Source organism: Apis florea, unplaced genomic scaffold (assembly GCF_048593485.1).
Source record: "Apis florea isolate Af1SG1 unplaced genomic scaffold, ASM4859348v1 contig_3493_pilon, whole genome shotgun sequence".
NCBI lineage: Eukaryota > Metazoa > Arthropoda > Insecta > Hymenoptera > Apidae > Apis > Apis florea.
The window spans coordinates 3,730,154-3,756,737 of NW_028256772.1; the positions used below are offsets into that span (position 1 = coordinate 3,730,154).

Consider the following 26,584-nt stretch of genomic DNA (forward strand, 5'->3'; position numbering starts at 1 on the left):
ATATATGTTTTATTTATTTATCCTAAATCTATTCCAAAAATTTTTTCCTTGCCTGACAAATATTATATATAACGTGTAAGTAATTTTTTATTATCAAAAAACCATATTACAAAATGATTTTTAATATAAAAATAGAAATGTTCAAATGATCTTTCCATTCCCTTTCTACATACACTGAACTCTGATTTCCATTTTATCCAAATTTTACTATTTATCGACACCTTCCGTTTAAAAATCACGATTGTGGAACGTTGAAAAAGAGGTAACGATACAGGGGAAGTTGGGGTACGACATCCCCGGTGTCATAATGTAATTAACTCGTTTTATTTTAACGGCTGTGGCCCGCTAATATGAAAGTATCGCGGGGATTAACTTCTGAAACTTTCCCACGGGTGGCGTACGCGGATTTTAATTAAAGTATAATTAAGCACGGAGGAATCCGTTCAACGAAACAAAGAATTGACGATCCTCTTCGTCGGCTCGTCGTAATCTCTCGAAAACCGAAGAGGGCAAAGGCAAAGTTTCGGGGTGAATGTGGCCGCGAATTGTTAAGACTTAAACGCAATTAGCGTGTGGGTAAAGTTTAATCAATTGAAATAGGATACGTCGTACACGTTTGTAGAGCGACCGGTGAATATTCGTAGCTAAATTGCGATTCTATTTTAGTTTCAATTATATACCGGTGAAAATGGACGATCTAATATTGCCATTGTATCGTAATCTAGAATATTATTGGCAGGGATTAATTTTCTTCCTTAAAGATTCCTAATTTTAATTATTTGTAAAAAAAATCAAAATCCAACTTACAAATAAATCTATTGTACGAACGGTAGAATTTGTCACGTTTAACACATCTCACTTAAAGCGACCGTCTAATAATTATCAGCCTCAAAAAGTGATGAATAACTAATGAAGAGAGACATAAAAAATTAATTATAGAAACAAAGAAGTTTAAAAGAACTTGAAATGATCGAAAAAAGAATAAAACTGTATATTCATTTTTAACTTTTACATTTTAGTTTTTATCAAGCATCTTACTAAATAAAAATAATTCTAAAAATTCCAAGTGATCCCATGGAAAATATTTTCATTATCCTACGAATTTATCTCTCATTACGATTAACAAGCAACATCGATTGCGCTATCATGGATCGTGGTTCTCTATAATGGCCCTAGGAGAATCTAGCTTTTTAGCATTAGCAACCGCTGAATCGTCAGTGTGTCTACGTAGTTGGGGAAGGCAAAAAAATCCGCACCATCCGTGCCATCATTATCCGTTCCAGCTTCTAACGACGCAGCGAAATCAATCCCGTCTCTAAATCGAGAACACAGGTGAACGTGTCATGTATTCCTAACCTGGAACCGGCTACGTGCCCTTTCGTTTTTCATCCACCTTTAAGACCTCCCTATCCCTCCATCAGTTTCGAAATAAACGATTCGAGTCACGGGCGAGCATCTCGCCTATATATATATATAGCCGTGGTTGCGTACTATTTGAATAAAAGCTGCGGTTCAGTTAACACGTATTTACTCTATTGGCTCGAGAATGCTCGGCCGCCATTTTATGCTCGCAACTTGGCGCCACCTGGGAGACTTGTGCCTCTTTCACGTCACATATCCGTGCACGGATTTCTTTTGTCGGTCACGTGGCGCAGCAACGCTTTTCCGCCGAAGCACATGGAGGACATTTAGCTTTGACGTTCGATTCGGATATCCTAATCGAATTTCGACTCGAGCTTCGAGAAATTCTGGTTTCCCACGTACGAGCCACGTCGTGGAGAAAGATGTCGGGGGGAAAATGTAACGTAATCAACGATGAGTTTCGCGGTTTTCTATTTGGGAGAAGAAAATTTTGTCGAGGTAGTCGAATTTTTTTTTCCTTTTTTTTTTTTTTTTTTACCAAGTCGGTGCTACGAAATTTCGAATTTATGTACGTAGGCGTTAAGTTGTTTATTTGAAAACAGGTTTCAATTCAAATTTTAACGTGACATTTTTTATTTTTAACATATAGTAATTTAAACTAGATCTAGATATTTTTTTGAGCATGTGATTTCTGTGAATTTATAATAATAGAAATGAAGTAAAATTAATTTTCGAGAATTGCTGGAAGTATGCATATTTAAAGCGCGTACTGTATTTAATTTTTATTAAAATTAGATGGTTCTATTTGAATCTACAATATGATGAAATTATATTCATTATATGTACTAAAAAGAAAAAGAAACGGTTAAAATAAAGATTATTTATAAATATTGTACTGGTGGATTTTCGCTCAAGTTATTAAATTAGAGAAAACATTAAAGGAAATTAAATTAAATGTTTAATTCAAATGCATCTATCATATTTAATTTTCTTTCACTATTATGGTAAATTATGGAGTTAAACTATTTATGAAAACAGGAGAGTTTTAACATTTTGGTCAGAGCAATATGGTATGTAATCGTTATAAAAAAAAACAATTATCATAACTTGACAATTATAGGGAATTTTAATTTTTTTTTAATGGAACATGGTTCTTATCAGAACGAAAAAAAAAAGATACGAAGAAAATTCTGAATTTTCTGACATTTTTTGAATTTTTTACTTTAATTTAGCAGTTAGAAATTTACATAATTATACACTTCATGCAATTAGTGAAGATAAGATGGTTAATTAAAATAATTTTATTTGAATACTCTCTTATTTTCTTACTGAAAATTTAGCATAAAATTAAAATTAAGAGAAAAAATTAAAATTAAGTTTAATATAAATACATGTTAAAGAATGGACTTGATTCAAATTAACGATCCGACAATAATTCACAACACAACTTTTGACATTATTTCCATTTTACTCAGAATTCTAAAAGAAAACCTAAAAAAAAAATCAATAAGGATTCTTACATCGTCCATTTGATTCGCAACTATCTCGAACATTTCTCGAAATGGAATATAATCTTAGCCAAAGATACTCTCCAAATGTCTTCATGTTCAACCAAGAAATTAATTCCAAGGGGAGACATTTCCCTTTCACGTGGAAACGATACGAGGGCGGAAACGAACCCAATGTACCGTCGAAATTTATTTGTCTCGCTCCTTGACTCACCCCTCTTCCACCCCCTTTTTCAACCACTTGACGACGTTTTACTCCCCACTCTGATCCCTGCCAAGTGTGTAAGTACACAAACGTGAATCTATCCTTAACACACATCAAACTCTAATCACCCGCATCGTTAATTTTATCCTCTTTCCTGCTACTGATATTTGACAGTTTCTTCACGGTTTTATCGACTTCCCACCAGAGAGCGCGAGCGTACAGAATTCTAATTCGAAATATCCAATACCACGACGATCGAAGGCCATCTTAAAATCGGTTAGAAGATGGATAGAAGGGCCTCTTCTGTATCGGTTCTTTGATAAATTATACTCGAGGCGAGAGGGATGTTTGTTGTTCAAACACGGATCGGATAATGGTTTAAGTGTTGCCTTGCCATAAGCAAGAATCACCGTTATCACGGGAGATAAAGGTACACGAGTTCTCGTTTAAGACTCTGAAATGGTTGACTACACGTGCTCCCATAAAAGGGGCAAATTGGAGTACGGTTTGCTGATGAGACGTTTCAACAGAGTTCTCAAGTTTCGCACGTATCTTTCTCCATGTGTTTAAGCTTTTCTTGAATGGTTTGTTCAATATGATTGTTCACCTAAAAAGGGAATTATTTCTGTTAAAAGAGAGTGTGTTATCATTGAAAGATTACGTGTGATAAAAAATACGTGTAAAAAATATATTTTCATGTATCTTGATAATTTTTCTTCTTCAACTCGTAGCTTAATTAATCAGTCGCTAGAGGGAACCTTTGTTCTTCTTAACTTTTGGAACAAGCTAATATCATTGAAATATTTTTTTCTTTATACTCTTCTCTACAAATATTCCCTTATTTTCTATTCCTTTTACAAATTCTTTCCACAAAATCATTGTGGGAATCAACCCACTATTCACGCTTCAGAAACATTATATATAATTCGTAGATCGAAACTAATACGAACTATGTGAATTCGGTGTCACGAAACGAGCAATACTACTCCTTTAACGTGGAACGTTCGTGAAAAGGCCAGATAAAACCGTTTCTACGTCGTCGTGGAAAAATCCTGATTACTAAAAACGTGATCCCTCTAACGAGAACTGTTTCGATATTATACGTCGATTTCGAGGCAAAGTTCAACGTTCAACTCTATTTTTCGCCTTGCACGCTCCTTTTCCGACGTTAAAATATAATTTCCACGCTCATCGTTTTCGATCGATAATCTCCAATCCAATTTATACGTTATTCAATTTTTCTACACGCACGTGCACCATTGATTATTTAGTTGCATTCCACCGGTGAATTAACCACGAGCCCTCGACTCGAAAATTTCAGCGTTCAGTTTGACGATCCCGTCACGTTTAATAATCACGTTCTCGTTGAAAAAAAAAAAAATTGTTTGAACGTTCTAGTTTTGGTTTCATTTGTTTTGATTTTTTTTCAATTTTTCTCTCCTCCTCTCTCCTCTTTTTGCCTTGGTTTTCCAATATTGTTGCGTTTATTTTGCCTTTGATAACTCGCTCCTTTTTTTTATTTTGCTGAACAGATTAAGCACATAATTGCGGATTTTCCCCCCTTCTCTCTGGATTTCATTTCAAATAAATTATACAATGATTTACAGAGTTATTTAATTACTACCTTCTTTACTCCCTTCTGTAATTTGTGATTTTTCTTTGGGAAACCAATTTGTTATAAAGTTTATTAAACCAGCATTTTCAGATTAAACCGATCCCACTTGGATTAGCGTCTAAATAAAATTGTTTCCAAATTCCAAATAATTTTCATTGTTTGCACATGTTTTGTATATACGAATACGTTAACAAGGCATATCCTTAATCATCCACCCTTTTCCTCATCCCCTCGCTCCATTATTTATTAGCAATCATGCAAAACGTGTCCAATTACATCGACAATTTCGGCCACAACTGCGTGCATCGACGTGTTATCAATCTTCATCTAATAATTCCAACAACTGGCTGGAAGGGACAGTGTACAAACTGGGCCAAATTTCAACGAACTCTCGGTAACACGAGAACGGAATGCGAGAACCGCGTAATTATCGGTTAGGGGCGGTCTTTTCTATTAAACGCTCGTGTGAATGTCTAGCTGCGTTTGGCGTGTTATTTAACGCGATAAAGGAAGTTTATTCCGCGTAACGGAAACCGGCGGTTGCGGCGAACGACTCGGAATGGTTGGCGCCGAGGAGGAATTCGCTGCGGGTAATACTCTTTTTTTTTTCTTTTTCTGGTAAAAAAGTATTCTGGGGAATGGTAGACACCGCGGTGGAAATAAATGGGCTTAGAAGTGAAATATTTATCCGGGCTCGCCTCGTAATTTTTTTTTTTTTTTTTTTTCGTTCGAAATATTCGTGATGTTGGGTGATATATGTTATTGGCCGAGGGAAGAAAATTTCGAAATTTTCTTCTTTTTTAATTTTAATTTCGTTTATTAATAATTTATGACGCGTCACGGGTTTGACGAACGCGCGTGATTAAAAATCCGCGTTGGGAAAATATTAACAATGTGTGCTGTTCGATTGTTTCGATTCGGTTGTTTCTTTGAACGAAATTTCATTTCGATTTAATTTTTCAGTTATTGGATTTTCGAGCGGTAAAATTGATCTTTTGGAAATCAGTGAGTTGCGATGAGGAAGCAACGAAGTTTTATAAATATTTTAAATTATCCTTTTGATCGAAAGTTTTGCGTTCAATATTTCACTCGGACCAGTTTTTGAAAGCATGAATGATAAGTTCGTCAGCGATCCAACTTTGGTATTCAAAAGGATACAGTCAAGGGAGAAGTTATCGAAGATGTTACGAAGTATAGGCGGGCTCGTTAGTTAATAACGTAGCTACTTTATGGTGAAACTTTCCACTGAAATTAACTTGCATGAAACCTTTTAATCAATCGTTCCTTCCTTATTTATTAATTTTCGACTCACTAATAAACTACCCTCTTAAATGATCTCCTCCTATTTTTATACCGTTCAAATTCAAAGTATCGTATAAATATCACTCCTTACTCCAAGATATATTATTCCTATTTATTCCACTCTTATTCCAAGGAGCTTTATATATATATAAAAATTCAAAAACCTACCCAATAATTATCATGAAATAAAATAATCATTTATTCCAATCTCGATTAATTCCTGATTAATCCAATTCCGCAAAAGTAAACGTAAACAAAGACAAGAGATCCTAATCTCGAATCAATTTATCGACCCTATAACCTTAATTAAACGTTTCCCGATTCATCATCTTTCTGGAGCGACTGGCCTGGTCGTCTATGGGATCGGTTAAATCGCGCGCCAACGTCGTTAAGATGCGGAAAAACGAGAGGGATAGGAAAAGTTGGCCAAGAAGTGGTTGGCTATCTACGAAAAAGAGAGGAAAAAAGAGTAAAAAGAACGTTGGAAGATTGCACAAGCGGCGAGGATGGAAGAAAAATGAAGGGAGGAGGGGATGGCAAAACAGAAGAAGCGCAAGAGAGAGAGAGAGAGAAGAAAGGGCGAATAGATAAAGCTTCTTGGAACTTTTTTAACCCTAGTCCCGGCTTGTGCGCGGCGAAGAAACTACGGCAATAGGGCAGAGGATGAAGTTGGATAAGTTTAATACCGCGGCCAGGAGGTTGCTTCCGTTGCGGTGGAACCGATGGTTGGACCAGTTTACAGAGGAATTCATCCACAGTGGCGAATTGCTTTTAACGAACTTTGCATAATGATGTTCAACTTTGTTGCCGCTTATTTCGCTGCCATTTCATTCTTTTTTGAGGATCAAGCTCTTCGTCGATTCGATCTTCGTTTCGGCGAACGAAGCCTTCTTTTCACTCTTTTCAATTAATATTGTCGAATTTTTGGCTCTAGAATAATTGTTATATAAGGATATATTATTTTTTTCTATCGGAGAACTTACATTTCATTCGATAAAAAAAATCATCGAGACGTGATTGCTTGGCAACGTGCTAATTTGAAATTTATTACACGCAGGAAAATCCGTGGAAATTACTTGGGGCCAAAGTACGCGAAATATTCCCCGCTAAACAAGCTCTTATAACTTCCGGCATAGCACGTTGATAACCGCCGTTTCTGAAGTTAACCAGTTCATATCTTCGAAACGGTGGCAACTAAGAAGCTGAAATTTTGCAGGATTTAGTGGCAGGAAGTGAGAGAGGAAGGGTAAAACCGAGCAGTCGAGGATATATATATATGTATATTTGTGTTTCTTACGGGGAAGAAATTTGTCGAGGTTAAGCCAAGGAATGCTTCCATGGTAAGATGGATAATTACGCTTAAACGGGTTGACAGGCTTTTGGCCGTGATTGACGAAACCCGAGTTTTTAAGGGTCGCAAGAAAGCAGGATGTTAACGAGAATGGCGTACGTCTCAATCTTTTTCTGCAATTTAGTTTCCTCGATTTACTTCCGCGACGATTCAATGTGAGATTAGGTAAAAAAATTCCAAACTTTTTTCCATTTATTCCTCTGAGAGACTTTAATTATGATTGATTTAATATGATTATGGGTATAGTTAAAAATTAGTATTGTAGAATATTGTGAGGTAATTAATTATAAGAAATATTCGATATTTTTGGAGAAATAGTATTGAAAACGTATTGAGAAATAGTATTGAAAATACGAGAAACTTCTTAAAGGACATAAAGGGAACGTGAAAAGGTATTAAAAGAAACGTTATTTCTTAATACTTGAAAAGTTCGAACTCTTAGAAATGAAAGGAACGTAAAAGTGGGAAATTTTATAAAGAGAAAGATGTTACATGTGTATTTAGACGGAAAATTTTTTAAATTTCTCTCTTTCGAAAAGGCTCTTTCTCTTAGTTTAATAAAAATATAACTAATAAACAATTCGAGACTCAAGAAATTAAAAAAGAATCTACTTCGTCCATTTCATATATTCGCTATGAAATTTTTTGATTTGAAATTAAAGTAAATCGAAATATACTTGTCACACTTTTTTTTAAAAAAGTTTCCTATACGGATAAATTTTGGTAAATAAATTTCGTTTCTCAATTAAGAGAAATTAAGAAGTCGTTCGAAGAAATTTTGCAGAAGAATGCAAGGAAATAATTCGTGAACGATGAAACTGTGAGAAAAATAATTTATTCGCTCGAAATAAAGTATCGAATCATGGTTCAATGGCAATGTTTCCTTTCCCCGATTTCCAAACGTGTTTCCAAGGGGGACACGTGATTTATGAATCACGGCGAAATCTTCTATTGATCTCTCGAAAAGCTGGCTGGCAATCTCGAATGAAATATACAGGATTCGAATGTAGGAAGAGCCAAGAAAAACGTACAATTTCACGATTTGAATATTATGAGATACGGAAACCGCGAGAATTAAATATCTTTCCATTCATTTTATAAGAAATTCCCATTTAATATTTTATAAGATTCTTTATAAGATTCTTATTTCGAAATTCTTGCTTCTCCTTAAATTCCTGTTGACCACTATTTTTGACTAATTATCTCGTTTCATCTAACAATAATTTTGATTTAACTTCATAACAAATTTCTTTTCGCAAATTCAATCGTGATGATGTGTTAAGAAAAGATATTCGTTTCTTCTAGAAGATGGTATTCAATATTAGAATTGCATCCTGCAATTGACAAGAATTATTCAACGAATTAGCTTAATGGTTTGGCGAACAAAAAGCTTCGTGCTTAAATCTTGTCACTTATAAATTATTGCGACATGTTGAATTAACGTGGAATTTAATTATTCGAAATGATTCCAAAGTTTCCTCGTCCATAGAAATAACTGTGTTCCATTTTATACGTTCCAATCTGAGCTATACTCTTTTCTTAATTCATATTTGTTCTGAGTTAATTGAAAATTTCCTCTCCTTTTAATGCATATATAGAAACACATTAATAATTTGATAATATTAAAAAATCTACGATCAATAATAATATAACTATTATAAAATTTCAAATCGATCGATGTAACGAGTAATTAAATCCAATCAATAATTCGAACTATTGTCTCCAATGGCATCTGAATTTGCAATCTGAATTTGACAGAATGCACGTGTTATTATTTTGATCGATATTAATAAATTCTTCCTCGTCGTAAGAACTCGCTCAACTTCGAGCCAAAAAGTTCTTGCCAACGAACACGAAACACAGGTGTTGGCCGATCATAAATTTGTTTTCACTATTGCACATTAACGTTTTTACAAAGTAAAAATTCATCATTGAAAATTCGTGGATATTCGATTGAGTGATACTCGATGATTTTGCAATACGATTGCAATTTCGATGACACAAAGTTTAGCATCGTGTTAAACATGTATCCGCGTATTTCTGTGGACAGAATATTTTATTTTACGATCTCTAAGTATAGAGCTAGTTTATTAGTTTCATAATACATAATTCTGGCGGAGCCAGAATTTTTAATCAACGATATAGGCTGTCCATTATTTTAACTATCGGTTTAATCTGGATGGTGCGCACGAAATTGGATGAGAACACGCAAACACGCGGGGAGAACATCATTATATCGTTGGTAGGTAATACTCGATGAAGAGAGTTTTACGCTTTTTAACTGATTATTATTGTGCTCGGTTAAGGATAGCCGTGCCAAAGGAAATCCCGAGTGATTAATACCCTTTCTTGAAAAAGTCCGCTATTGTTCCTTTATAATTGCGTTATTCCTGTGCAACCTCCCTCACCCCCGCGTAATAATTCATATTTCGAAAGCAATTAATATATAAATAAGTGATTAATGTTGGATCGACGACTTCATTTACCGATTTTTCATTTACACTATCCTTTTATTTTTAATTTATTATTGAAGTTTAAATTTATTGAGTTATAAAGTTTCGATAATGATAATTATTAGTTGGGACAATGGTACAAATCGAATTTCTTCTTTCGTTGTGGATTTTCATCAAGAAATTTTAGAGATGGATAGAAAATATATTTTAATTTTTAGTGAAATTTTTCATGGTATCATTTTCGTGTTAATACTTTTCTTTTTTTTATCTTCCCCTTATTTTATCTTCTTTCTACATAAATACAGAAGAAATTAATTATAAATGTTGCAAGCCTGAATATAATTTGCTGAATATTCTAGTTAAAAGATAAAATGTACGGGAAACAAAATGGCAATTACCAATTACAATTATCCTGGGGAACAAATGTTAATAAAATTATTGACCTTTTGCTGCATTTATATATATATCGTAAATTCGATTTTCGAAAGCGGTACACTACGTCAAATGCAAATTACTTGCATGTAAATGTATTAATTATCGCAAAAAAAAAAAAAAAAGAAACGAACTTGAAAATCCCTTATATCATTTATTTCTCTATTTAATTAATCATATTTCTCTGATTAAAATAAATAACGATCAACAAGTGAAAGAACACGGGATAAAAAAATATTATAATGAAATTCACGAAGCTAAAAAAATTAAGAGAGAGAGAAAAAAGAATTAAATCGAATATCAAAGAGGATTAAAGTGTAAAACGATAAATGAGGCGAAAGTTTCATGGCGAATAGGCGGTAATTTGCATCGTGGTGGGAAAACGAAATTAGCGTTACTAACGTGGAACGTGCGAGAGGCCACTAAACCATCGTTTCCAGCTATTTTCCATCGATTGAACCTCGAGTAGGCTTTTAATTTCGATCAATTCCACGGAATCGGTTTTGAATTTCACGCAATGCTACAGACTTTACATTCTGAACATTTCGAGAAAAATTTTGCAACACTTATAAAGATACACGTTGTTGATCTCTGTTTTCTCTGTTAAATTTAAGTTATCGCATACAAGGCTCGATTGTCCCTTTGATTCTCGTAAATTCTAATTCGCCATTTCGATCGTATTTCACGTCTGGATTCTTTGATTCTGGATAGTTGAACAGCAGATGGAGAAAGGTTAGGCGATAAAGATGTGCAGTCAATGTGTGATATTGGATGGAGTGCTCGATATATTTCAAGTAGAAAATATTAGAAATAATGTATGCTTGCATCGATTATTTTTTGCGATTATTCGCCCCAAGGAAAAAAGTAGAAAGTGAACTCGAATATAAAATATCATAAGCATATAACAACGATTCTTTTATCCAGGAATTTTTATTAATAAACATGTGTTAAGATCCTTTGATTTTTCTTAAATTTTAAGAATTCACGAATTTAATTTCTTAGAATTTCTCTTTGCCATCAAACAGATTTAATTCGAATTATCGAGAAATATAATATGTTTAAAAATATTTGATTTACAAAATATAGCAGAAAGAGAATTTATATACGAAAGATATTTCAATTTATTTCGCGTAGCTTTGGCAATCGTATAAATAAAGGCTTCCACTATTATTCACACATTAATGTACTCAAACTCTTTTGTATAATTGAATGCCTTTGTTAATTATACTCTTATCATACATTTCACACGCCCACACATTTTATGGATCCGAACAGATTCCATTATTTCAAACGAAATTTCACAGAGTGCATTCGATATATAAGGAACATATGAATTACGGAACATTTGCTTTTACAACACGAATAATCATTTCATTATCATTTATACGCGAGATGAATTCTATAATAATATGGAATGAAAGTGAGGAAATTTTATCAGTTATCTTACCTTGATTTCTTTTTTACTTTAATAGTCGTTAATTTTATTATCTACGAGATAATTCAATTAAAAATGTACGCGCCTCTGAATACAATTATTCTCAGATTTTCGTGACGCACGATTATAATGTACAAAGATAAATGTGTTCATATTCAAGAAAGAATTACCCGGATTATTTCAACGTTAAAAATTAATTACGATTTGAAAATGACGCTTCTTCTCTTTAAATTCTTTTTATATTAAAGAGATAAAAAGATACGCGAACAATATTAAATTTTCATTTTCTAGTTTATATCAAGTATTGAATTGAACATTGACGGTCAAAGAATAAGAAATTTATCCCTCTCCCATTCCTACAAACAAAAATTCTCTATTATTATAAAATTATAATTTCATAAATTTCAAACAAATATAATAAGATAAAACCAAAAATCAATTTTTATCCTAATCTATCTTTCCTCTTCCCAACCATTGGATGATATAAAAATTATATTTTGAAAATTCTTCGAAAATCATATTTAACATCCACTATTCGAATAAACCAAAATCGAAAATACATACGGAACATCCCCTTAAACTTTCCTCGAAGAAAGCCAAGTAATGTTTCCATTCTCTATCTCGCCAAAATTTCTCTTTCGAAAACAATGAAACAATGGAAACTCTTCGAAAACGATTACATCGTTTCACAAACAAGAAATTCCACTTCTAACACACGGCCAATTTATTCATCGTGTGGATGTACATGGTGCTCGTATCTTCGCTTTTCCCACTCGCGAAAGATATATATATATATACATATATCTATATATATATATACTATATACTATATACTATATACTATATACTATATATTATATAGGTTGGGTCGCTAAACGGAACGCAATAAACGTTACGTTTTTTTCCTCCTCCACGAAACTGTTACGGCTCGAGCGAGATTATGCTGAAATCGACCGGCCGTATTGCCCTCTGCTACATTGCGGCCATGCTGCATTACGTTACCGTATCGAATTGCATCGTGGCGCGCGTAAAAACATATTATGCCGCATCCACATTGATCAGGAATTATCGTGGATCTTCGCATTGAGTGGAGAACAGTTAGTGAATTGTTACGAGAGAGTTCACCAAACTCGCGAGGAAAATTTTAAGCGGCGTTGATACGAATTGTTTGCAAATGGAGATATCGCTGTGCACGTATTCGAGGTTATGTTTACTCAACTCGTGCAGAGTTAAAAAATATTATGCCGTGTTCACATCGAACCAAGTGTTTTACTATTCGATGCTGTGGATTGTTTGCAACGATTAGATTGTGGATGTTTATAAAATAATATAATGTTCGAAGAACAAAGACTTTATTCAAGTTGCACACTTTTTTTAATTGCACAAAGATTCGAAATTGCAAATAAATTATATTTGCAATTTTTTGTAACTCGACAGAATCTTTCAGATACTGGGATTAACAATTAATTCCACTATTCTTTTGTAATTATACGTTTCTCGATAAAAGTTGTTACGTTTGTTATATACTTTATTTCGTTTTCATCAGTGTGAACGCGGCATTAGGCCATCGCGCTCTACCGGTGAATCAGTCAGGGCTTAAAGAGAACCGATTTACGTGTTGGATTGCGCATCGAGAGAAAAGTTTGTTTATAATAGAAACGATAAAGACTATCCTATTTACCTCTTTCTATTTTTATCTCTGTTTCTCTTCGCGCGCGCGCGCGCAAAAAAAAAAGAAAACCACGTTTAATTTCGAATGATATAATCGCGAATGGAAACGTGAAAAATCGAAGAGCACAATTAGCCCCGATGCGTTGTTCGAGTCGCATAAAGTCTCGTTGAAAGCATAAGCAAAATTAATTGGGCGCAATGTATCCGCGAGACCGTGTAGTTTTTTTATGAGCTTTATTGGTCGTGGTGGGTTGATTTATAAATAGAAAGAATGCAGCATCGGTAATGATTTTTTAGTCGATTTATCGCCTTCGAAATTCCTTTTTATTTTATTCCGGAATTTGTTGTTTCCCTTTTAACACGGATTTAATTAATATTTTTTTGTAGAATCATGAGAATTACGACAGTCATCGAACAATTATATCAATTTCTTAGTATTATTATACTTATAATTAAAATACGGATTATTAATTATTTAACGTTAACGTTTTAAGAAAAATCTATAATGGAATCTATATTGAACATTATATCATCTACGTGTATCCATCACGTAATTTAGAATATTAGTACAAATAATATAAATTCAACCCATCCTTTCCATTTATATTATTATACCGATATACAAATTTTTGATTAATACTAAATTAATAAACAAACGAGAGACATGTTTCGCAACACTTAACATTTGCATCTTTAACATTTTGCGAACGGCGGAATTTCCGGAATAATTCTTGTTGAAATTGAATATTCAAAATTTATAATTTTAAGACAGGGTATACACGGGACGAACCATTAAAGTGGAAGTAAATGCGAATGTAAATAAAGTTAAAAAAGATATTATAAAGACGAATTATAAAAATGTAAAAAGTACGATTTGAAGATTGTTAGTTAACCGATTATCAATTTATTTGTAAATTTATTCGTGTAATAAAAAGAAAATTCTTACTCGCATCAAATATTTTAAGAATTTATATCTTCTGCGAGTGTATTGTTTCGAGGTAGGAAAGGATCCCGTGAAACATCTCAAGTGGTCGTACAAACTGACCCTTTTCCCTTAAAGGATATATCGAAAAGTAATAGTAGGAATAAAGTGGGTTGCCAGTATTTTTCTACCATCCTTTCCACGATTTTCTTTATATTTCCATAGGCTTGATGTTGGAAAAATACTATCTTACAAAAAAAAAAAAAAAAACGTGATCATATGTATTTCTTTTACCACGATGTTAAAGCTCTAAATCGAAATTTATTTTTCGAATTCGTGAAACAAGGTTTTAAATATGCATTACCTGTTTTTAATTTCATTTTATTTTATTTTATTTTTTGGTCACTTCATTATTTAATCATATAATAAATTTATTATGTTTTCTTATTATACTTTCCATGGTATAGTTATTTACACGAAATGCTTTGACGACGTATAATTAAGTTTCACGCTGAAGGTTGCATTTAATTTGATTTACGTTAACAACGAAGCTGCGAAATTGTCTTTCTCCGCGAGATATTTTCTATGAGCGAGAATTTTATTAAAATTGTAAAGACATTTATATTACACGTAGCTTAAAATGTATTCGTTATTTCATCAATATCGACAAATTACAATATTTTGTAAAATAATGATGAATAACAATGTTTCGATTAAGGTTCAATACAGATATCTTTCGTGGCTTTAAAAATATACAAAATATTTTTCAAAAATAATAACCGTTTTAATTTTTACCAATATATATTTTTCTATTAGCTTGATATATAATATCTTTTGTAATACGTAGTTGTAAAGACAATTTCTGGATCCATAAAGATTGCTAAACGAATTCCTGTTATAAAAATATCGATCCTTTACGGCTTATTTAGTTGCTTTCATTGATGCAGAAAATTGGATGTCACGTACACGATTTCGTAACAATGAAAAAATAAAAAAAATAATTTTCGAAAATGTAAAATTACAAGTTGCAAATTTTTACCAGATTTTTGGCATAATTCCAATTTCTAAAATTTTCGATACTCAAATGCACAATATTCTGTATAATGTATATTTTTATAAAATAATCTTTAATCTTTTACGAAAAATCTCAATAATAAACCTCATTAATTACAACATTGTAGAACTAATATTTTATTTTAATTTTTTTCACGAAACTATTGCTATACTGACGAAAAAATAAATACAGATTGTTCAAATGTATGACAATGCAAAATTCCCTCAAAGAATCAATCATAATGCCTTCTAAGTCATCAGATTAACTTGTCCGAATTTCCATTTATGGGATGACGCAAAATAGAACAGAAAACAAAGATTTTGGGAATGTGTCCAAAATACATTTAAAGGCATTTGTCCTTCTTTTCTTTCGCCATCTTCCTTCTTTCTCTGTTCTTCTCCTTATTCATTTATATAAAACTTATAATTTTATAAAGACATACTGATATAGAATAAAATCAGGACTGAATGAAAGTCCACATTCTTTTCGAATATTTCTAATTTATTTGCCAAAATAAAAATTGTAAATTTTAAAGTGAATATATATAATAAAAAATTTCTAAACTTATAATTTTTTAATAAACTATCTTTAAACATAAATTTATATGTATTTTTTTTATTCTATATCGGTATGTCTTTATAAAATTATAAGTTTTATAAATGAATAAGGAGAAGAACGGAGAAAGAACGAAGATGGCGAAAGAAAAGAAGGACAGATGCCTTTAAATGTATTCCAAACTTATACTGTTCTCTTCGATTTCACTGTTGAAATCGATGAAACGATTGTTCGCAGGGCTGCTTAGCATTTAAATATCGTCAACGGAATTCTCATCCCTCTCACCACGAAACAAGAAACCGCAAACGGCTGAGATATCTTTACGAAATTAAACCGCTTCCATCCTCCTTTTGCCTCTGTCCTTTTGCGCCATGTGTGTTTCACACGGACGGAATAAATATTCTCTCAATAATTGGAATCATTCTGACGCGGAAAGGAAATTGTCGAGATGTGCTTCGATGTGACGTTTAATTTCTTTCTATCGTTTCTAGAATTTTGTTCGATGGAATATTTTTAAATTTTTATTCGAAAAAAAAAAATAAATAAATAAACGAATAACATCTATGCAAGATGTCATAATATATTTATATGGCACTTTTGTAAAATCAATTTCAATGCAAGTACAACTATTTTATTTTTGTTATGGATCAACCAATAAAATTTTGTTACATGTAATAAAAAATAAATAATTATAATTCGAGGAATGAAAATAATTTTTAAATTTAATATAATAATGTATCAAGATATTTTCTCGACGATTGATTAAAAATCGATGAAATCGTTTATGGAGGGGGAGAAAACTCGCACCACACTCTTTTCGTTTTCCTTGCCCTGGAATTTCTTATTTTGCAGAACTGCATTTCATATGGAGCTCCATATATGCGAACTGCATGATATGAAACTACAGGGACGCTTGTCTAGCTATATTAAGGAAACATTTTGCGACGAACAATTTTTTCCTCAGAAATAAATAAAAACGGATAAATAAAGAAGAAAATTCTTTCCTAAGGCAAATGTTACTTTTTCGAAATTTAATAAACCAATTTAAACTTTGAACAAAAGTTACAAAAACACTGTGTCTCGATAAAATTTATAATCTTAATAGAGAAAACGATAAATAACGGAATATGCATTATTCTGAAACCTCTACCTTGTTAATCAAAATTTTTTCGAATTAACCTAAACTATCTTCAATTACAACGAAAATAAGTTTCTAAATAATCTTACAAACAGACCACGTGGATGTTGATGCAAATTTAAATTTTCATGAATAGAAATACAGAGATAGAGTATATTTTATCTGTATATTTTAACCTTCGAGCATCATAAAATATATTTCGCTTTCCACATTCGAGATTTCTCTGCATATCGTCCCGCTGTCATTTTACCTTTTTTATGCATTTAAAGTTCCCCTAAATAAACTTCTACGTATAAAGCGGAATAACCAACAAAACCCTAACCTAAAGTGATCCAAACCTAATCCAAATCATCTTAAACTTCAGCGAAAACGCGAAAGAAGTTCCTCTCACCCCAATGTAACCTCTTTCAAGGGGAAAGAGTGAAGGCGGGTGGAAGAAAATTCGGCGAATTGAAGTGGAAACTTCGTTTCTTAGTTCCCTCCAGCTCGCGCCACCTGTTTCCCAGCCACGAGTAATTGGAATTATTATGATCAAACCACGCTCTTTCATAGTTTAATCTCTCGCCGGGGTAAATTACACCCTTCTTCTTTCGTCCCGTGCCGGAGGGGAGCAAGTTTCCGGTATTCTTTCCGGTATCGAGGCCACAAACTTCCTTCCCCCTTTCCCTATCCTTTCCTTTCTCCGCCTTTATCAAGTTGACCCCGTGGAAAGTTGAAGCAACAGGAAGCTCCAAAGTTTTCCACTGGCACCAATCAGAAGGGAGGGCGTTCGTTGAAAAGAATTGCACGATTTTTGTTTCGCCTCTCTCGCGATTCTTCTGTCGATGATCGCACACAGAGAAACCGACGAGGTCGCGTGAAATTGACAAACGACAAATCTGTGTGTGTGTGCGTGCGCGCGCGCGCACGAAAATTGACGATTTCGAGGAGATAAATTCTCGTGGGAGGGATCGCACTCGAGGCCGAGTTGAAACTTGCGAAACGATTTATAAAACGGGACGGGATACATTATTCAAATTTTTGGTGGGAAGTTTCGGTTGAAGAGAGGATTTAAGAGGAAGAAGGGCGGTGTTAACTATTTATAACGAGGATTTAAAAGTGTGGAGGATCAAAGTTATCGTGGAATATTCATTATAGTTGCATTGTAGAGGAAGATGGTTCTTTGGTGTGGAAAATGATGTACTGTTCACAAATGTCTCTTGCTGTCTTCAATATATTGGGTTTAAGTAATGAAATGTATAATATCCTTCGAATCGTCTCGTGTTTTAAATGTTCTCTTTGGTTATTACGATTGTTAATTCTCGAATTATTTTTTGGACCACGGTTTAATGATTCATGTCAAGGTTCATATCATCAAAATAAAAGAATATAAATAAAATTTAGGATATTCGATAAAATTCTTCTTCCATATTTCTTGAAATATTAGCAGATTGATTTTTGGAAGAAAGTAGCACTTGGAGAGTTGCAAAATTTGAATCAGGATTTATAGAATTTCGTCGATTTAATAAATAACCAAATGAAATTAATTTAAAGGTTTTTAACATCAAGCACATTACAAAACAAAAAGATTTAAGGATCACTTTAAGTTTGTGTGCTTAATTATAATAGATCTTACAATTTGTAAAGAATAAAATAAATGCGACGTAAAATATAAATGTGACATTTTGTGTCATATTTAATTACATCTGCTTTGTAAGTTTTTCATACATCCACGTGTGGATTTTTTGAAATAAAATTTAATTAAATGTCATTCAAAGGCAAGTGGAAATTATTTTAATTTTAATTTTATCATAATAATACGAGATTATTGATATTAAAATATCGAATTTTGTTAAAATTTTATCGAATATTCTTTCGTTATTAATCCTTTCATCAAAATTATTCGTCAATAATAAAATTAATTTTATACGTAACCCGAATATTATAAATTTTGATTAAAATATATGTAAATTTTTAATTATTAGCGAATTCTTTTATAGGAATTTATTCATTTATATTCCTTCCTTCTTCCTTCGAAAATATTTTACAAGTTTCGTGTTTTAAATGTTTTTTTGATTTACATCCATTCTTCGTATAAAATTCATGCAATATTTATGTTTCACCAATTCCACGAATTGCTTCATAATTGTTTTTTCCCCGGATTTATTAAAATTTAAATTTTAATCTTTTTCCTTCTTCTTCAAAGCCTTTGTTCAAAATTATTATTCGATGGAATAAAAATTTTTTGAATTCATTATCACTTTCCTTGTAAACAATTTTGTTTTTTTCTTTTTAACGTATCTTTTTATTTAACATATTAATGCATAGTACAATAAAATTTGCATCTTTTATAAATTTTTAAAATAATAAAAATAATCTTTCAGTGTATCATTCAGATTCATTTCAAATAAACATAAGACTGCAAATTTTTATACAATTTGTGTCAAATTCACAGAACTGTTTTCCTTCAATTTTTCTTTTTTAAACGAAAACGACTCTACTTCTTCTCTAATGATAGTTAAATATTGAACTTCATCATTTCAAGTATGATCCTCATCTTCAATATCTAAAGAAATATTTACACGTTGATATGCTTTTATTTCATTAAATATCTTTATGCCACAATATAAGTTTTATACCTTCAGTACACGAAGAAATATCCTGGATATAATTTTATTCAAATTTTCATTTATGTAATTTATTACATAATGAATACACGATATAATTTATCTTCCTTCGAAATCCTCGGTGAAAAATTAGAACTCGTATTCGCATTAATAATTTATAAATCACGGTATTTTATTATTTTTTTACACTTTCATGATCAGACAACTCTCCCAGCATAAATCCATTTGACAATGTCTCGAGTTTATTTAAAACGCTTGTATACGTCCACTGATTTAAAAAAAATTCTAAATTGGCAAAAATAAAGAATATCAAAATACATACATATATATATACTATAATCGAAACAACGAAAAGGAAGACAAGTATGTTTAATGATTGATGAATAATTAGTGGAAATTATTGTTAAATGCCGTTCTTAAAACCAGCAACTGTCTTGCCACACCATTAATTATGCGTGCCATTAATTATATGAGTGAAATAAATACGGTTTCGAGCAAGTTGGACGGCATATTACGGAATCGAAGAAACGTCTGAAACGAAGACGGATCGTGGTAGAAGGTGTTCTTCAGGGTTAGCTTCAGGGTGCTCGTTACGATCCTCAAAGGAGCATAATAAACTCGAACGATCCGCTCTAATTACGCCCGTTGGGCAGGGGCCGTTTATCGAGATCGAGTGGCTGGATTTTAAATAGCTGATCTGACGAAGCTCAAAGTGTTCCTACAGACGAGGGAACGCGTGAATGACGATCGAGTGCCGTGGTAATGATGCCAATGAAAAGGTGCAATTAGTACTCGAGTTCTTGTTCAACGAGTGTACGGCTGGTTTGTTAGCTTCGAAGAATAATGTGTGCCAATACAAATTTTTATATCTTTGCTTCTTGTTCTTATAATAACTTCTTACTTCTCTCTTCTATGACATAAATATTTACTTGTAGGATGTATAAATTGTAATCGTAACTTCTTTTTTTAGAAAAAAGAATAATATTGATCAATTCTCATAAGTGTTTCTGGAGCTAATTCCACGATTGTGGAAAACTAAATATATTTAGAAATTCGTTTTCCTTCTCGTCCTTCTTTTTCTTTTTTAAAACTATTAAACAGATTAATAGTGAAATAGTCGATGAAGCAAGATAGATCGAACTTCTGTATCTGATGAGTATAAACTTAAGAGTTTACCGTGTTTAAGAGATTGATTGCTCGAAAATTTAATAGTTTTACAATTTCTACCGAATCTTATCTTATTTTATCCTCAACTTTAAAATTTTCCATTTAAAAGTTTCAAAAATCTGAATATACATCTTATTAGAAATAAATTTTTATCTCTCTCTATACTTGTCTTTCCCTATAATAATAAATTCTATTTTTTTATTATTCGAAATATATCAAACTATTGGATTGTAGGAAAAGGAAATGTGAAAATCGCGAAAAGAGGAGAGAATCTCGTCGAATGTTAAAGAGGCCATAAATCGCGGTTGCGCCCCAGTCAGAGAAATACGACTCCGAAATCAGGGTGGAACGGAGCCCTTTATTTGGTAAAATAAACCGTCAATTTAACGGTTCGTAACCCCGCCATTGTGATTCCCTAATGCGGCCGACACCTGTTCGCGAAAATTACGGGGTTTGTAGGGGGTTGTTTCGAGGCGGTATAACCGAGTGCAAAGACTTCCAGGAAGGGGAGTAAGAAGCGAAGAAAGGAGGAGAAACTGCTGATGGGTGTGTATCAGGCTGCGAAGCTTCCTTAGGGATGATAAAGTAAAATTACCAGGGTGGAAACTTTGAATTCCATGACAGTTACCGGGCGAACCACCGTGAGAATTATATATTATAGGTGTTAAAGGTGTGAAATGACGGGGGGATGTGAGAAAAACGATACGAGATATCATCGAGAAGAATTGTATTTTCATTTAAACTGACTTGACGCGAACTTTTTGAACATCTTTTTTGAAGATTAAAATCCAATTAAAATTGACAAAGAAAAGTGAAAACATGATATTGCGCGGAAATTCAATTTTTAATTAATTTTTAAAATTTAGAAATTTTTAAGTAAGATTGAATATTTATGTAGCTACTTTTAGCTATCGTCACTGTTTAAAAATTCACCTGAGGACAAGGAAAAAATCGAAAATGATATATTTTAAGTAAAAGCCGCATAATTTCTCTGAAGTTTATCGAACGATTAACATCCTCGTGTTCCAAAGAATCTAAGTACTTACTCGTGGAACTTAAAGAGAAGCAATAAAGAGAAGTCGCGAGAAAAAAAAAGAAGAAGAAGAAGAAGAGGAGGAAGAAAGGTAAAACGACTTCGATAAAAGCGCGCAAAGTTCTGAAAAATCTTAAAATCTTTCGCGAAAAAAGGGGGAACAGTTTGGAAGAAAAACATGCGGATCGTTTCGTCGAGTTTCGTTGTTACGACAAAGAGTTCTTCGTTTCACGAAGGAGGGAAGGATAATTAAAGAAATGCAACAAGGATCAAGGTAATTTAAAGAATCTTAAGAAAGGAATACCGGGGTTGGGAACGGTAATTAAAAACCTAAGAGCACCTTTAACGTTTCCCTTTCATGGTCAATATACTTTGAAAAGGAGCATCGCGAAAATTTTATCTCGTTTGTTAGAATTAACCCTCTGTGATTTCTGAGAAAATTAAGTGGAGAAATTCCTATTCTACGAGTAGAAATTCGGTATAAAAATACCAAACCTGGAGATCGTTTTATTAATCGATGTAAAAATTGCTTCGATTTTTCTCCTCATCCTCTACTTTTATCAATTCTGAATTTTATCTTTAATATCCTAGAAATTATCAAAGATGCTGATAGTTATTTTTAGCACTCATGGAACAATTACTTACAATTAATTACCTTCGTCGATTCCTAAAATCAGAACTTCTTAATTTTGAATATTTCAATCTGTGAAATGTGAAACCACTACATATTTAATTTTTTCGAAATATAAAATTACATTATTGCATGAAGAAAGAAACAATTCTTAGAACATTTACTCAACATTACTGCAATTGGAAAGAGGAAATCCACTGATTGAACCTATTCGAATAACGAAAAAGCATAATTATTAGTGTCTATATATATAAAGTGATGCAAATCGTAACTTTAAGCTCTGATATATTTTTTATTCGCAATTGAACTTGTGTCGAATTAAAAGATGTTCGATTCACGCTATTGAAAATTAGCCGTTAAAATTGCGATGCTTTTATGCGAGACAAACAAAAGAACGAATATCGAACAACGAAACAATAGAAACGATTATTTGTTAGTTGGGGAAATTCTTGCATTATTACGCCTCCTGCCAAATTCGCTTGAATCGATTTATTCGTCGCGCGATTTCGTTTTATTCGGAAATCGATTCGCACGTTTTGCAGAAATTAATTGTTCCAAAAATAATGAGATGAAAAATCCGTTCGAAATTTAGAAATTCGAATTGCAATCAGGGCGACGTGATTCGACTTGAAAAATGCTAATTAAACGCATTTTTAATCGGACAATCAAATTTAATATTTTCCCCTCTCGAATAACGAGAATACTTCGGTTGGAAGAATTATATTTGATCCTTCTGATAACTTTCTCCAACACTGCTCCAATTAATCCAACTAACTTTCCTCCACTTTTTAACGCCTCGATAATCAATTTCTTCTCGCGAGAGAATCGCTCGATAAAACAATCGATAAAATCGAACAAGTTTCGCGAAATGAGATTCGTCCCAAATTGTATACAATTCTGGCGAGCCACGAAATTCTTCGATACAATACTGTTATACCCCTCCATCTTCGGATATCCACCAATCTAGCGGCAAATTCCAAGCTTAATCATTTGTAATGGACTATTCACCGGTTTCACCGCTCAAACCCCCATAATCATAAAAGTAATCTCGAGCCGCAATATTCGTCGATAGGTTCGTGGTCAATAGATCGCTAACCTATACCCATAGTCGCTAGAAGCTTGATGAGCTTGAACGATAAGCCTTGGAAACTCATCTCCACCACTCTCGCCTCCCTCGTTCTCACGCTCTTCGAAATTCGGAGAGAGAACGAAAAAATTTTCTCTTAACGGATCATTTACCGTTCAAAGAAGTAAAGTGGAAAGCTTGGTCAAGAGTTTGGGCTGGGTTTTTCCCTCTCTGTCCCTTTTTTTTTTTTTTATATATAAAAAAACCGAGATGATAAGGTTTGAAAGCGGACGTGACGGAGTATGGGAGAGTACTAGAGGAAGTGGAAACCGCACGATCCCCGTTGGACACGTCGAGGGTAGAACTAGACACTTTCGCTGAGAAAGTACACTTGATCCGTCAGCTCACGAGAGATTCGTGGGGGATGCTAATTAGCTCGACACCTTTCTCTTCCCTTACGCGTTCTTATGATTCTGCTCTGTCGTCTCAGGTTTTTTCGATTCGACGCCGTTTCACTTGTTTTCCTCTATTTCCTGTTCGTTTGGCTTTTTTCATTTTCACGCGGAATTGGTCGAAATGATTAAAAAAAGAAAATAATAATAATTTTGCAGATAATTTTCTAGATTTGGATACGTGAGATGTTATTATTTTTCAAGTAAAATATCTTTTATTTGCGAGTTGTGATATCGTTCTTTTCTGTATTCTTTGTAGAAATATTTTTAGTGGATATCAGCACGATTATCTATATTATCATAAATTTCATAACTTTTCTTTTTCATGAAGTTTATTCGTCGCTTCTAATTTTTATCATCGTTTCACTTGTTTCGCTGTTAGATGAATTTTTTTTTAAATCTTTATAATTGTTGTTTTTTTTCGCGATTCTATAGTTTGTGATTCTTTTTTCTTCCGTTCTTATTCCGTATTCTTTTATTTCTATGAGCAAATTCGATTCTTTCTCAGTTAAAAGATACAGAATGGTGTTTTTATTTGGGATTTCGCGTTGCCTTTTTGTATTATTTGTCTTTTCTTTTCCAACTATAACCGTGTGGTTTCTGTGTTTTCTGTATTCTGTATTTTATCTGCTATGGTATCTATACATTTCTATGGCTCTATTTTGTCCATTCCTTGTTTACGTTTCTCAGTATGCTTTTTCTCCGTTCGAATGTATTTTTCGTATTTACGCGTTTATCCTATTTTCATCTTTTCTTTATTATTTCAATACTTTTCATCCTCTAATAAATAAATAATATATATATAAAATTTCATTTCTTGGTTTTAGATATAATTACGATATACCTGTATTTTATTTTCTTTCAATAATATTTAATATCCGAACGAAGAATTATGAAATTTCAACTTTTTTGAGAATAATCGTAAAAAATTTTTTCCATTAATTCTATACGATGATTCTATCTTTTCCACTCCCCTTTCCTTTCTCTTTATTATTCAAAAGAGGAAAAGATATTGAAAACAATATCTCTCAAACAACAATATAACATTACTCAAATATTTAATAAAATCCTCAATATAAAATATCCTCATCTATAAGTTCTATCCTTTCAAATTCTACCTCTCCATAATACAAACAAAACCAATGATACATTTACATACATCGTAAATATTACAAAAATATCGACGAATAATAAAAAAAAATTCAGATTTGAACATACCAGTATATCTTTATCCAACCCCATTCACATACTCTTAATGCAAAAATAAAAAAAAAAAAAGAAAAAAAGGAAGAACCACGCACGGAATAATACATCCACTGATACCCATAAATATTACATAACTAGCCCCTCGCGGACACTCTCGCGTAGTTACAAGTCAATACATCATTCTGTCTATATAAACCGCCCCTCTTCTTTCCTTTTCCACCCCTTTTAGCCTCTCGTGTAGCTATTTACCCCATTCCATACGCGCGACCCTTGCTCGCTTCAATCTTCTCCCTCTCCTTTTTATATCACTCATCGTGTCATTCTATACACTTCAACCCCACCACCCTATCTTCTACCTTCTACCTTGGTTCGTGCTCTTTCATCCGTTTCTGTTAAGTTTCCGCCACGTTACAATCGCTCAGACGAGCCGTCTTTATGAAACGTGAAATCGATATCCCCGCGTTGTCATCGGTGTAAAATACGGATTACGATTTTCGTGCCGCGATGGAAAATAAGAATTCGGGAACAAATAGATTCGTCGTGCGTGCAAAAGAATTATAGTAATATTTCTGATTGATTTCTTAGAGTTAAATGTTATTGATTAAACTTAAAGGAATTGCTTTCGTATTTGTTTCGTGAGATGTGAGGATCAAGATTTTTTGGAAGAAATTTTTACGATGATAATTAAGGGATGATGGTTTTAGTAGTTTTATATCGGAGTGAAAAATTACTTAGAGAAATTCGATATGAAATGATAATATTAATGAAAATTATATATAATTATATATATCTATATATAATTGTTATTGAGTTAACTATATATATATATAAAATTTAATAAAATATATACATTGATTCCTTTGTCTTTATTATGCCTATTTAGATAGTTAGTTCCAAGTTTTTAAAATGAACTTAAGAAATAAATAAGCATTGAAATTGAAATAAATAAATATTTTTCTTTTATTCTTTGTATCTCATAATTTAACTGGATTTTATGCAAATGTAATTTTATATCATATGTATTTTGTATATTTTAAAAGGCAAAAGAGTATTTAATTATAAATATAATTTAACAATAATAATGCATGCTTATATGGGAGATTTATATGGTCTTGGATATTATAAAGACCTTTACAATCTCCAACTATCCAATGAGTATATTTCACAATACATATGACATATATAATATAAAGTGAGTATTTAAATATAAATGATAGAAAAACTCACAGTCATTGAAGATAGATGATGATACAAGGAAGATTATAAGTTGATCAGACTTTCGTCTTCTCGAATCTTCTCAAAATATTGCCAAATTGCCAAGAAAACCAATATATATTCAAAAATTTCCATACCTTCATTCAACGTCCAGGGGTTCCACACGGCACACTCAAACATTCTTTCACACACTCAACAATTACGA

The 26,584-nt window shown here is 32.6% G+C and overlaps 1 protein-coding gene across 1 annotated transcript in view; it reads right to left on the reverse strand.

Moving 5' to 3' along the window:
• Positions 1 to 26,584, reverse strand: part of LOC100868763 (zwei Ig domain protein zig-8) — a 245,085-nt gene that overhangs the window by 42,732 nt on the left and 175,769 nt on the right. The window lies entirely within an intron of this gene.